At 39.9% G+C, this 14,409-nt stretch overlaps 1 protein-coding gene and 1 long non-coding RNA gene across 2 annotated transcripts in view; one reads left to right on the top strand and one right to left on the bottom strand.

The window, feature by feature from the left end:
* Positions 1 to 14,409, bottom strand: part of BASP1 (brain abundant membrane attached signal protein 1) — a 52,786-nt gene that overhangs the window by 29,168 nt on the left and 9,209 nt on the right. The window lies entirely within an intron of this gene.
* LOC118162018 overlaps positions 1 to 14,409 on the top strand; it is a 28,538-nt gene that overhangs the window by 5,019 nt on the left and 9,110 nt on the right. Inside the window, exon 3 of the long non-coding RNA XR_004748256.1 lies at positions 11,005 to 11,019. This is a non-coding gene — a long non-coding RNA (uncharacterized LOC118162018). The remainder of the gene's footprint in view (positions 1 to 11,004; positions 11,020 to 14,409) is intronic.

The following is a 14,409-nucleotide window of genomic DNA, read 5'->3' as shown; positions in this document are numbered from 1 at the left end:
CCTAAAGACTGCCTAGCAATGTTTGCCACAACCCCACCAGTAACAGTTCTGAGGCCAGAAGTAAAAAGAGTAGGAGATCATAAAAATTTTGCCATCAAGCATATGAGGTTCCACCTGCACACCAGGATAATGTTAAACAAGCTTGGTACAAGCCTGTGCAAGGAAAAATGTAAATTCAGAGGGCATGCATGCATTCTGTTTCTTCCAGAACCAGGCACAAATCAGTTCACACATTGATTTTTACATCAGCTCCAGTCGGAATGGATGAACTGGGGGACCAGAAGTAGCTTTTCTTCAAGCTGTGCCTATTCTGTGAGACCGGTGGCAAAATGTTACAAAGAACTGCCCCGACCATGTGGATTGAGGTTCTCCTGTTGAACTTGAAAGACTGTGAAATGGCGAGTCCCCATATGGCAGAAAACAAGCCACAGCTCCAGAGAACCACAAGCTTCCTCCCTGCATGTTGGCCATTGCCACGAGATAAAGACACAGACTCCAAATGAATATGACTATTTCAATTGTACTGAGGAACTCTGTGAAAGTCAAGTACAAAGCTGGAAAATAATTTGATGTGGGATTGCCCCAGGCGTGTTAAGAGCAAGGAGTGCCATTGTTATTTCTTCCTGAAAAAGAGATGGAAATCAGCTTGGCAAATTGGATTCCAGTGCCAATAAGGCAGGCTGAAAATGAACAATGGGGAATAAATCGTAAGCTACCAGGATCCTCAAAACTCAGCATTTTCAATATGCAAGTTTTGTGAAATATGAGCTATATTTTAAAAAAGAAATCCTCTATATTCCAGGAACTTAAACTGCCACTCTATTGTATGGGCACCAGTCCTTTTATTAATAGTTCTAGTTTATACTACACTGTACCTAATAAAAATTCCAGATCTGTGATTGCATTTGCTCCATTCCTCGTTAAATTTACACCTTAAATTTTACTCTCTGATCCCTGGCATAATTTGACAAAGGCCTCCGAAGGCCCATCCGAATGATGCTTTCTGTTGTATTCAGCATATGCAGTGCTTCCTCCCAGGCTCTCATTTCAGTAAGATTGACTCAGCACAGCAATCTGAGAGAAAGCAGTGCCCCACAGACACAGTCAACCTTATGACTTTCATCCTGCATTTATTATAAGAAATGCAGCAACTTGTTCTAGCCCCCCTAAGCCAGGAGAAAGAGCATGGACATCAGAGCCACAGCATGATATGATGAACATTTCCTGAGCTCCTCAAGCGAGCAACTGTAATCCTCTGATTGCTGCATAAAAAAAAAAAAAAAAAAAAAAAAAAAAAAAAAAAAACATAGCTTATATACGTGATAGTAAAGACTCATGTATAAAGAGCAGGTAGTCTGCACCCATCCAATAAAACTGGCACTCAGCAAGAGAGTTGGTCCTAGCCAGTATTTTGGTAAGGAACCTGCAAATGAAAGGTGCAGCATGGAAGATTATGCCAGCAATACTTATCTCAGTAGGTGCAACTCTGTTTAGAAGAAATTTGCAATTTTAAGTGATTTAGCTTTACTGTGTGTTCAATAAAGAAAAATCACAAGTACAACAGTGATGTGGACAACATTTAATCAATATTATTGTGGAGCCATGACCTCATGACCAGAAAGAACTTTACGCAGATCCATTTTTTTTATTCTTTTGTATGCACCAACAGAATAGAATAGAAAGTCCTTATAGACCCAAATGGATCCAACTGGAAGCTGCTTATAGTGAGTGGTCTTAAGCAACCACAGGAAAATTCATTCAACGCTGAGAGTGGTGATGTGATCAGGAAGAGGAAGAAAAGGAATTAGGAGTTCCTGATGTGGCTGAAGTCATTTCTAAGGATGTATCCCAAAAGACAAGATGCAAATACGGTGATTGAAAAAGTCCATTTGGAGTGAAAAATGTCCTCCTAAGAAATGACAATGGGAAAGTTTGTAACAGATCCGGACATGGCTGGGAGATGACTAGTCTGATTCACTTTCAGTGTTCCTTCTGTGTTTGCAAGGTAGAAGCTTAGAAGCCACTCAGCAGAGAAGGATCAAGGAAATTCAAGTCTCCCCACAGGCCTGTGAAACTTTAATTATGTAAGTTCTCTCCATTTTACATAACTCAGTCATTCACTGCTTCCAACATACAAAGTGCATAGGAAATTTTCTAAGTATCTAAATGCAAGTATTTTCCCTTTAACATGGATGTTTCTCTCCAGCATAGGAGGTAATCCATAGAACTGAGATTTCTGCTTTGAGGTATTAATTGGCAAAGCACCTAACTGTCTGGTTGGGGGCAGGAGAAAAATATCTCAAATAATTTCTTAACCCATAAGAGGACTTCATCTGAATGCAACAAGTGGCTAATGGTCACTGAACAAAAGGAGCTGTTCTCTCAAGGATGTTTCAGTGCATGCCTACTGGCTTCCATCCATTCCTGCATCCCTCGATGGAAAAAGTGATGCAATAAAATTTAGGCTATGAAAGCAAGCAATTTAAAATAAACTCAAAGCAAGGAAGGACCAGTATTTTTGGAGATACTACAAGTGCATAAAAGAGTCATTGCCAGCTGGCAGGCTGTGTGGCAGAGAGCCTGCCAGAACAACTATCATGTGCCCTGGCACAAGGTTTTGGCATGCTTTGCTGTGTCTGCTGGAGCTGTATTTCCGTGAGGGCTGGCAGCACCGGCAGAGTCTCACCTGAACTGCGCCCAGCCAGGAGCAAACTCAGGGAGAGGGAAGGAGGGAAAAGAATAGCAGAGGAGGATGGGGAGCCTGCAGCGAGGCAGTGGCTAGGACCAGCTGCAGCACAGGGGAGCACAGAAGAAAACCCCGAGACCCGAAGACAAATACTTCGAGGATTTGGGGGAAGGGTGAGGAAGCTGCACAAGGGAGATGCCTAACGGCAGAGATGTTTGTACCAATAATTAACTAGAGAGGCCTGTTGCTGCGATAAGGGGTAGGACAGTCAGTGCCAAGCTACAAGGGCAACGTCCCCAGAGCAGCAACACAGAAGTGCAGTGCCAGACAGGGAGATACAGCCCTGGTGGGGACTGGAAGAGACTGTGTGCTGGGTTGAGAGCCCCATCTCAAAATGACCTCTGCTACCTGGTTGAATCCCTGGTTTGGGATTCAGGGAACAGAGAGGGTGGGGGGAGAAAGATAAAAGAAGGGGATTGTTCAGGGCATCAAGGCAATCCTTAATTCATACAGCCAGATTTTGGTTCTCATTCCAGTCTCTATAATGAACTAGAGTAAGTGTCTGACTGCATGCTGCCTCCCAAGGGGCTGGCAAAGGTTGGGTCAGGATTCAGGAGGGGCTCAGGAGCAGATAGATTAGGTCTGGCACTGAAGGAGTTAAGGAGTTCTGTAATTTGAAAACAAAACAGACCACAAGATTCTCTGTCAAACCTTCCTTGTCAGTGTTTTTCCTTTCCCATTACCTGAGCATTCGTTTATCAGAGCTAATAAAGGATTGCCCATTACTTTGGTCCAGCCCCAAAGCAGTTTCTCAAGAGAAGCAGAGGTGAAACAGTCCTCAATACCACAAAACATAGCACACATTGGCAGAGAGGAATGGATTAAATATAAGCACGGGGTTCATCCGTTTTTCCATTCGTTCTAGTATTTAACTCTATCAAGGTTATTTTAAAGATGGAGATCTCAGTCACTACTGTAGTGGGATATTTTTTGAAGTTATTCCAGAATATTTTTACTGTGCTTTTTTTTTTTTTTCCCACTCTAATGGGAAAGCCTCACACATATACACACACACATATTAAAAAAAAAAAAAAAAAAAAAAGCCTCCATTTTAAGAAAACATGTGAATTCTTTTATGTTCTCAAAGACTTGGCAAGCAGGCAGATTTGGCAAGCAGAGTCATGGCCAGGCAGCAGCTTTTAAGTTTATGAACATGAAGGCCAGTGACATAAGGCACATACACTCTGTATCACAGCTGCATGCTACTGAATTTCCACAGTGGGTCAGTGACTCAATTACATAAACAGTGGAAGTAAGAGATCAAATCATCCCCAACACAGGGAATCTATTAATACAATAAAGTCATGCTGGGTATGAAAAATCAAGAATTGGCAGAAGATGAGCTAAGAATGTTCCCTGGCTAAAAGACAGCACAGATCAGAGTTTGAAGTTACTGGCTCCAGTAAACATGGCTTAAATCAACCTCAAATGATCTACAGCTTTTTGAAACATTGTGCACTGCTTCATTGCACACATGATATATTTGAATTCCAGTTATACAAAGAGGAAAGGCAGTACCTTACAGAGTCTGTTTCTAACTCACACGTCTCATTTTACTTTGCTTCAAAGAAATCCTCATATTGTTTTAATCTCTGTGGCATCTGAGGTATGATAACCATGTCCAAGTATGGTCAGTTAATTATCCTCAGTGGATAATTAAGAACACTGAGGAGCTTGGCTTCCTCCATCACTAGTATATGTCAAGGCTTTTAATTTAGGCATTTTACTTATTTTCTTAAGCTACTCAGTGAGAACGGTAACACTATACACTTATTTTTATAAAACCTTCAGAACGGAGCAAAATCTTCTTTTACATTATAATGACTTGCTTTACAGCACTGCTACCTCTTCATTGTAAAGACTTTCATGCCTAATGAATTAGGCTTCAAAATACCATGTAGCCCAGGCATATAATTTTAGTTGAATGCAAATAGCTGCTAACCACAGTTAAGTTACTATTCCCTATTAAGACTCACATCACACTGGAGGGATAAGAAACAACAAGAGGTGAGGAGTTAGAGTATCTTAACTAGCAGTTTTGTAATGATTTATTGCTTGGCCTAGGCAATTTTTTAAAATGTTAGGGTTTCCATTTGTTGTCTAGGAAAGAAAATTTCACTTGCCAGTATCTAACTACCTTAACACATAATAATAACATGATGCAGTTTTCCTGGAAGAATGGTCAAGGAATTGTACCTGCAAGATACCCTCTGAAGTCTTGAAGCTCTCCACAGTTGTTCAGATAGCAGCTGGTTGAAAAACAAAACAAACTCTGATCTTTGCTTTATTGTTGATCTGCATGATGTCCCTCATTTGGCTATCTTCTGTTGTTCTATGCAAACAATTGGACTATTTGTCTGGGAATAGAAATATTCTGGGTAGTCAGAAAATGATCTAATTTTTAATTTTCTTTTAAAACAGCATAAGGAAATTATTTCTGAAGCAGTGCAAGTCCCATGTACAGTTAAAATGGAAAATAGAAACATTGTTCCAAGAGAGAGAGAAACAGTCTCAAAATACTTAATGAATTTTCCGTGCATTGCTCCATCTGACCAGTTGCATTAATCTCACTATACAAGAAGCATTACACCTTCTCACGTCCCAAGATTGCACATATTTTAGGCATGAAGAAGTTAAACCCAACTAGAATCAAGAAACTGTGAGCCCCTGAAAACAGGTGTTTCAAGAGTCTTCTCAGTTAGACTTATAAAAATGCTAAGTTTTGAGAAGACTTCACTCTTAGCCTAGACAGATTAATGACTTATTTAACTTTTTTTTTGTTTGGTTGTTTTTTTGTTTTACTCTTTGAATACTCCATAGGAGAAATATTTGTACAAAATTTGTACTTGTTAGCTAGGACAACACACACATGCCAGTTGTTGAGGCCAACCATACCCCTGAAGCAATGCTTCAGTGCTAGATTGTGGAAATTGCTGAGCAACCCAAATGAACCCAGAATTTCAAGGCAACACTCTTTATATCCCTCTAATTGGGTGGACACATCAGTCCTTGTTAGAGAACCTCAGTGATTCATTTGTTGTTTACTGAGGCATGTGTTGGAAGAATCCACTGGCATGCCTTCAAGGGTCACAGAGAAGCCTCTTCCATTGAAATTAAAAATTTAGTTGTCTTTAGCAGCTTTTTAATAAATAAGATTTCCATTTGACCCACATTAGAAACTTGCTTTGTTAAGATTTAGAAAGAAATGTTTGTCCTTGGAAAAGAGCACTAGGGGCTGTTAATATTCAGATTGGATTGCCATAGTGATTAGATATCATTCTCATTTGAGTTTCAGCTCAAGATGAACATAGTTTCTTCCTCATCTCAAGACGTTCTTCTCAAAAAGCCACCTTTCTTCCTCTCAGAGGCAGCAGCCTTCATAGACTCTAATGCCCTTTTAATGAAGATATTTTCAATCAAACCTGCATTGGGCAGGAAGGCAGAGTGCTCCAAGGCCTCATCAGGCATGGGTTTGTGCCAGACCACCTGAAATGCAGACATGTGCAGCCTGGCTTTAATGCCTGCTAGGCCAGGTGCTGGTAGTAGTGTGAGCCACAGCAGCCTGAAGCACCGTGTGAGCAAACTATTTCTGTATTCACACTGCTCCTTGCATGGTTTCTGCAGATTGATGACCACTGCACTTCCACACAACTGTCATGCCCTGAGCTAACTCACAACCAGCCCCTATAATGCCAGTCATTTGCAGAAGTGTGCAAATGTAAGGTGGTGGGATCTCCATCATTAGCATCATCTCTCATGTTGCCACGCTGCAATTGTACATATTCAATTACTTAGGGCTGAAGTTCAGAGGGACTCTTAGATTTTACAAGCATTTCTGAAGAGCCACATGCATAAAATCTAAGCTTTATAATGAAAGATGAAACTCATACATTCAGTGTTTTTTTTTGTTTTGTTTTGTTTTTGTTTTTGTTTTTAATTGATGTTATATTTATTCAATTTAATTCAATTTAAAAAAATGGAGCAAGGATACTCCAGGCATTGTAACACTGAAGATAGTTTTGAGACAGCAAGTTGTTAGGTATAACTATGGGGCACAAAGCAGCATAATGTATTGGTGCCCACATTAGAGGAAGCAGCAGAGTAAAATACATGTGAAATTCTACAAGAGGTGGCTAAACATTCTCCAAAGGATAAAATTAGCTCCCACAGGGCTTCCACAGGAACACGGCTATGGTGCTGCTGGGAACGGAGCTAGCTCCAGCACTTGTGAAGCTACCAATCACACTATAGACATATCCCTGGTTTTATGGCCACAACATAGCCCAGCAGAAATTTGTAGATCCAGAGCTGTAGATCTGATGGATTAGGACAGGTCCAACTGTTCTCCACTTCAGGATAAAATCAGGAAAGTAATTCACTTGCAGTTGGTTTCTCAGAAATCCCATCAATAATCCTGTCTTACTATATTGCCTCAGGACATGGTGGAAAACAGTTCTTAACGAGTTTCGAGTTTCGGTAAGCAGACATTACCTGATGCTTTACTATATGAAAAGCTTGTATAGTAGCTGGGTTCGCCTCACAAAACACAGCTTTACACAGGAACAGCGCGCTTCCCTCTCCCTCCTGACAAACCATCTCATGCTTGGCTGACAGCGCTGACTCCCCTCCTTCCAGCAAGCATTGCAGCTCTCCTGTAGCCAAATGGCTGACACCACAGACATAACTACAAAAAGCTGCATAGAGTGAAGCTCAGTTTTACGGCCATCATGTAATTAAGTGAGAAAACTACACACATTCATAAATTATTCTGAGTAGCTATCTTCAGGATAAGACATTTCATAAACTGTACTAAGTTCCCTTTTACAATGTAAAGGATTTCTTACACCAGCACCAGTGTAGCAATTTGTTATGTGCAACACATTTCAATTGCTGCCTTACTGCTCTAATTCTATTGAGAAGTATCTGTACTCTCAATGACCTGGTTTGTAATGGGAATCAGGAATTACAGATGAAAACAGTTGAGCTAAAATATCCTTTATCTTTTCACCAAATTATAAGTGGCTCTTATATTAAAAAATAAAGAAATAAAATAAAATAAATCCTTTGAAGAGATTATAAATATGTATTAGGAATTTAAATTTTAGTCCTCTTGATTAAAACTGATGGAAATCCCCCTGATTCCCCCCAGTCAGCATTAAATGAACATTAAGAAACACTTGAAAGCATGAACCCAAGTAGTCAGTCCAATGTGATGGTTTTATCATTACAACCTACTCATTACTTTTAAAATTTGAATCAGAGGACAACATTAAAGCAAGAATTTAGTTCTTGCTTCTGTAGCTCTCTTGCAGAGCCAGGATCACAGTATCCCTGTAGAGGTGTCTGGCTCCTGCCCAAGGCCAGAAGTGTCAGATGCTCCCAAGCATTTCTTTAGTCACCACACCACTTTACTCACATCTGAGTTTTACACATCATCCTCAACTCAGATGTAAACAAAAGGAACACCTTATAAGCCATAACGGTTATAGCTTGCCTTACATGAATTAACTTAAAAAGGAAGCTTAAGATTTGAGTTGGTCTTAATTTAGACGAAACAGAAACTGATGTAAGAGATGTAAATGGTCTTTAAAGAACAATTGAGTTAATTCATTTCTGAACTCCATTGTCAGTTTAGAAATTCAGTGATCTTTGGGTAGATTTAGACCTTTAACACTGCAGAATTCACTCAATAGATTTTAAACCAAAAAGTAAAACTGGAAAATTTCACAATTGCTTTTAATTTGCAGAAGCTTATGCAAATTTTTTTAAGACCCATTATGTGATGTTTCCATGTTCTATTCATACGGTGGATACTCTTAAAAATATGTTTTTAGATGAAAAACATGCTTAGAGGAACAACATTAAAAACCATTAAGACCATGAGATGGATGTGCAGCTCAGTGATGCACTAAGCCAAATTAAATAGCTTGCTTTTTCCAGTGGGACGGACCCACTGCCCGTTCCTCTTCCCTCGCAGCTGGTCTGGCTCTTAGCAGAGCCCTGGGTGAGGTGATTCAGCTCACCCAGCTGGGAGCAAAAGGAGCCCAGCCAGAAACAGCAAACAAGCAAACGGGGGAGCAAGCAGCGAGCCACCCCAAGGAGCTGCTAGAAGTATCTAACACTGCAGACAGAATTAGATCTCAAATAAGTAAAAACTCCCACAGCTTGCAATGAACATTTCAAATTTCCACACTACATCATCTAACTCTAACTTACAGCAGTGGCACCAGCTCCTTGGTTAAGATTTGTGCTGGGTATTTAATTGGCACTTGGGGACTTGAACATCTTCCCGGCAATGCCTACAAATCAAACACTGCAAAACGACAGAAGGGCTGCATATTTCGTTTATGAATTCAAACAAAGACACTGGTTTTACAGTTTACAGCTTTTGCAGTCGGACAAGCAAAGAATTAGCCACAGGTTCAAGGCCTCTTCTGAAACAGTCACTTCATCTGAAAGTGAGCATGGTTCAGCTTTTTGCTGTCCAGTTCAGACCTGAGCCTCAGCACCTCTGAGCATAGGTGATCTCCAGCCAGGTGGTAGTTTATACAGGAAGGAGTAGCAAGCTCTGTCAGCAGCAGCTCAGACTCACCCAACCGAAACTGGACACCAGTCTGCTGAGTAGGTTGCTTTAGGGAAGGCAAGATTAAACCCCCCAGCTAGGATCAGCAACAACAAAAATTTGAACCTTTGCTGCCCACATTGGTTGCTTATGCATTAAATGATTAACTAGCCCAAAGTGGGTAAGTCTGACCTTTATCTCAGCTAGAAATCAAAACCTGTATGATTATTCCTACAGATGCTGAGCTGCAAGAACTCAAACATTGTCCAGCATAAAACATTTCACTGAGAGGTTTCCAGCTGGCTCCAGTGTCATGTTCGAAGTTCAGACTTTTTAATCACAACCTCTTAAAACAAAACAAAACAAAAACAAAACAACAAAAAAATAAAAAATATTTGACTAGGAAGTATTGATAGGATTTTATTTAAACTTTCCTCCTATCACTATTACACTTCCTATTAGGTCAAAAAAAAATGCACAGGATGCAGTACTATACAGGAATCAACAAAATCTACCAAAATACATTCAAATGTCAAATAGGTCACAGTACACTGTGTGAAATTATTTTTCTTACTGCTGCACATCCTCACAGTGTTTTACCAACAGGCATGTGATATATACCTTTCTTAAATTAACACTTACTAGTCCATAGGACTTGTATGCTATTGCATGCTTTAGGTCATAAATATGAAAATGGTATGAACTGTAGTTAGTTACCTTTTCTCGGAAAATACAAATGTTTTTACTGTCCTACTGTGACAGATAGTAGTTTCAAAAGTATACTCTAATCTTGGAATACAAACTCGAGGGTTGATTTTAAAGTTCATGTTTATTTTCATTGGCCTGTCTCTTAAGTAGAAAAGTTTTTTGTAGAAGCACACCAATTATGTCAGCCATTTCTGGTTTATACATCAGAAATTTCTCTATAACAAACCAGCCCAGCTCTCAAGTTTAAACACTGGCATGCACATAATACTTAAAGATAAAAACTATTTTCTAGGCATATCCCCTGAATTAGGTTCCAGTGTGGTCATTTTTAGCACTTCATCTTGCTTACTTACTGCTTGTACTGAAGAGTTCCATAAAGCAGCTGGTGAGAGAGGCTTGGTTGGACCACTTGTGAATAGTTTTACCTAAACCAGATTCATCCCCGAACTACAGCTCAGGCTTAGGGAGCTGCCTCTAACCCAGTACAATCAGCAGGAACCCCATGACGGTCCGAGCTCACCTCCTCGTTCAGTAGCTCCTGCAGAGAAGCAAGAGCGCACTGCCTGCACGCACACCAGCACACACTCTCCACCTACCCTGGCTATACCATGGCATAGCAGGATAGCCTAATACATCTGTTACAAGCTCCTTTCCCTCATGATGTCATTGCTAGGCCTGTTTCTCATGCTGAGGTCCATGCACTGGGAATAAATAAATAAACAAATAAATAAATAAGAGTCTGCTTAGACCATTCTGCAGCCCTTTGTGCCAGTTTATATAAGCTTATTAATATTAGTAAGACCTAATGCCAGGGATTTTGTCTCTGACTAAAGGAATCCTAACCTAAGGCATAAATATTTTTTTCTGACCTATCTACTCAACATGAAAATTGCACTGCTGCACACACTTAAATTCTACAGATTAAAAAGATAATCCTTCTTCCTCTTCAGGCAGTATGAAACTTGCCTTCAACACCAATATTACCCAGGTTCACCTACCATTAGTGTGTTAAAGAAACCGAGGAAGAAAAGCAAACAGATGACAGAACACTTGGATTTAATATTTTAGGAAATGTTTGCATATTACGATTGCAAACACAGGCATTGCTGTGTCACATCAGAGCATCAGACCCAATCAGTGCTGCACATCCAACCACCCAAATTAGCCTGGTGTTCCAGCAGCTCGTAGCTCTGACTTTACTGATATAACTCAATTACATTCAGAGCAAATACTTCCTGATCAACCAGGTAAATAGAGCCAGAATCAAGCCCACAGCTCTAGCTCCGCTCCCAAACAGATTCACTTCAGAGAATGCCAATGCACTGTTGTGTGCAGCTCAAAATCCATACTGAGCTGAACAGTCTGACAATTAGCATCTGAACAAAGGTGAGCATTTCCTCATCTCTAAAAACACCAAGATACAGGCACCTAGCCAAGAATCTAATTCATCCAACAGAAGCATACACACAAATCCTGCAAGTGCTTCTGAAGAGCACGTCACTATTTTCAGTAAGCACATATGGAAACTAAACAAGTCTCAAGTTGCACTCAGGTACAAAAGGTTGACAGAGTTCAAACACACAGTCCCAAGTGGCCACAGCTTGGGCAGCCCTTGGTATTGACCCAGGAACTTCAACTGCAGCTGCCCACCTGCACACAAAACAGATTGCACAGAGGTGTTTGTTCAGCTAAACATTAAGTCTATTCAAAACCATTTATGAATACACACCAAGGATTTCTTTAAAAATGAGCCTAATTTATATCAGGCTTAACCTTCAAAGCTATTGTTATTATGCTATTAACTTTGAGCAACCATGTGTTGAAAATGTGTGTATAGCCTTTGTTACGCAGTTAGATTCTCTACTCATCTGTGGAACAACCCCATAAACGTTTCTGCAGCCTATAGATTAAGTAACAAAGGATGTACTTGTGTCGTACCAACCAGCATCATGCAGCCATTCTCAGCTGCAGTTACAAAATTTCTTTCTAGGCTTACAGAGCACAATTTGCACACATACCCACGTGACTACATATTACAGTCCTGAAATGAAATTTAGTAACTGAAAAGCCTCAATCATTTTTGTAAACTTTATTCCTCTATATTTATTGTAAGCTTTAATCAGCCCATTAAGGCTGATTCTTTTACATCAGCCTTAATTTGAAGAATGGCCTCAAATGTACAGCGCATTTCAAGAATTCTGTCAGCAGTACCCAATAGAAATCTCTGTTTAACAGCCTATGCTGTCCAGCATCAATAAATTAAATCTCTTTGCACCAGCTTTAGAAAAGCTTTATTTGTTTATTTCATATTAGCAGAAGTTTATCTTTTGATCTCTACTTCGGCAGAGCTCAGATATATTGCTAATAAATTAGCACATTTCGGAATGGTTGTTTTTCAAGAGAACTAATCTCCCTGCACTCCAGAACAAGCTCACCCCAAAGGTCCCTCATGTGCCTGATCCCGCAAGCTGTAGGGCTGTAAGGGAGGCACTTCAAAAGCAGTCTGGATAATCCCCCTTCCTGCTCCAAGGCAGAAGAGTGACTTCAATTTAAGTGACACCTCGCTGGTAGTTCTTACCTGCTCTTAAAATAATCATTCTCTTCTTTACACTGCTCAAAACTAACCTATTAAATTTTTACTTTCACAGATTCTACTTGATCATTCTCAGTGTCTACATGGGCATTCACTTGAATGGTGTCTTTCTTGTAGAATCATAGAAGCCTAGAATCATTAAGGTTGGAAAAGACCTCCAAGATCATCTGGTCTAACCATCACTCATCTCACCCACTAAACCATTTCCCTAAACACCAAGTCCAACCTTGTATGTGGCATAGGACCCACAGAAGTAATATGTTTATATGTTCTATGCAGAGTATATGAAAGGAAATTCTTAGGCGTTCATTTTAAGATAGTTAAAAGGCAATTTATTGTATTTTGGCTGCCAACATTTAGTGGAACCCTTTTATTCTTGTTCATCACTGGTCAACAAAGTCACTGGTCAACAAAGTCTTCTTTATGGTAATTCTGATCACGTGGCTACAATGACTTTATTAGAAATGTTTCCACAGACAAGAAATTTTTACAATGATTTATTATTTTCAAATTATTCAGATTATTTTAACTCAATACTGACCATCTCCCATCTGTTACAGAGGAAAGGGCAAATATTTATCACATATGTTCTAAAAATATCTTTATCTGCTCAAGCAGTGGAAATCCCATTTTTTGTGTACAGCACAATCACTTGGTAGTCCTCTGTGGCAGAACAGGGAAAGATGCCTCCGTGTTTTCATGAGAGACTTGAAGGTGATTGTAGGTTATGAGGTGTACCATTAATATAAAAACTTATTCCACCATGTTAATTAAGATGAACTCTCTCTATTTTTCATTTCAGATGAAGGGCGGCTAGAAGGTATTCCCAGCTGTGACTCTGTAACTTTGAAATATAGTCTCCTAGGAACCATGAGCAGATTTAACCATGAATAGCTAAATGCGCCTAGATACATGAAGGTATATTTAACTATCTCCCCAGATAATTAGATTGGGGAACCAGAATCATATGGCTAGATTAATTAAAATAAAACAGGACATTTGTAACAATTAAGTTAGATACTTGGTCTCCTTTCCAGTGCAGGGAATCAAAGATGACTGGCACTTTAGACTGTGTATGCCCCACAGATAAAGTCCCACCAAAGCCAGACAGCACAGAAAAATCCAATGGACAGTCTCATTTTATTTGTTTGCTTTAAGAAGAAGACTCGAGTGGCCAGAGGAGCTCCTTCCCTGGAGGAGTCCCTGACACTGCTCAGAGGGGAGAAAGTTTCTGGAGCTGGCAGGGTGGAACAGACGAGATGCAAGCTGAGAACCTGCAGCTCAGGAACACAAGCATGAAAATGCTGGGAGCAGCTTGTAGCGGACCCATGGTCAGGCCCCAGAGGTGCTGGAAAGGAGCTTCAGAAGCAGGAAGGACTGAGAATTTGCTGAAACTCAAAAAACCACCAAGTACTTGAAACCAAACCTGTGCTTTAGAAAAAAAAAAAAAAAGGCATATATGTTTGCCATCATGAACTCATTTGGCCTGAACATGGCCAAATGACTCATCTTGCTGGCATTCATAATGAATTTGCACAGCAGTTTTGTTGTTGTCTCCATCATTTATAGATGTGATACTTCATCTGGGCACAATGAAAATCTCAAGCAATTAGGAGTGGATCCAAAGAAAGGTTTCTCCATGAAAGAAACTCAGGCCAGTATGGCTGTGACAGCTACTGGCCTTCATGTGATATGTAGCACAGAAAAGACACAGCTTAACAGACAAGCTTTCTCTATTATAATAGCAAGCATTTCCAAAAAAAAAAAAAAAAAAAAAAAAAAAAAAAAAAAAAAAAAAAA

The sequence above is a fragment of the Oxyura jamaicensis genome, chromosome 2 (genome assembly GCF_011077185.1).
Source record: "Oxyura jamaicensis isolate SHBP4307 breed ruddy duck chromosome 2, BPBGC_Ojam_1.0, whole genome shotgun sequence".
NCBI classification, from domain to species: Eukaryota; Metazoa; Chordata; class Aves; order Anseriformes; family Anatidae; genus Oxyura; species Oxyura jamaicensis.
The sequence above is the reverse complement of the archived record's forward strand: the minus strand, read 5'-3'. Positions and strand labels throughout refer to the sequence as shown.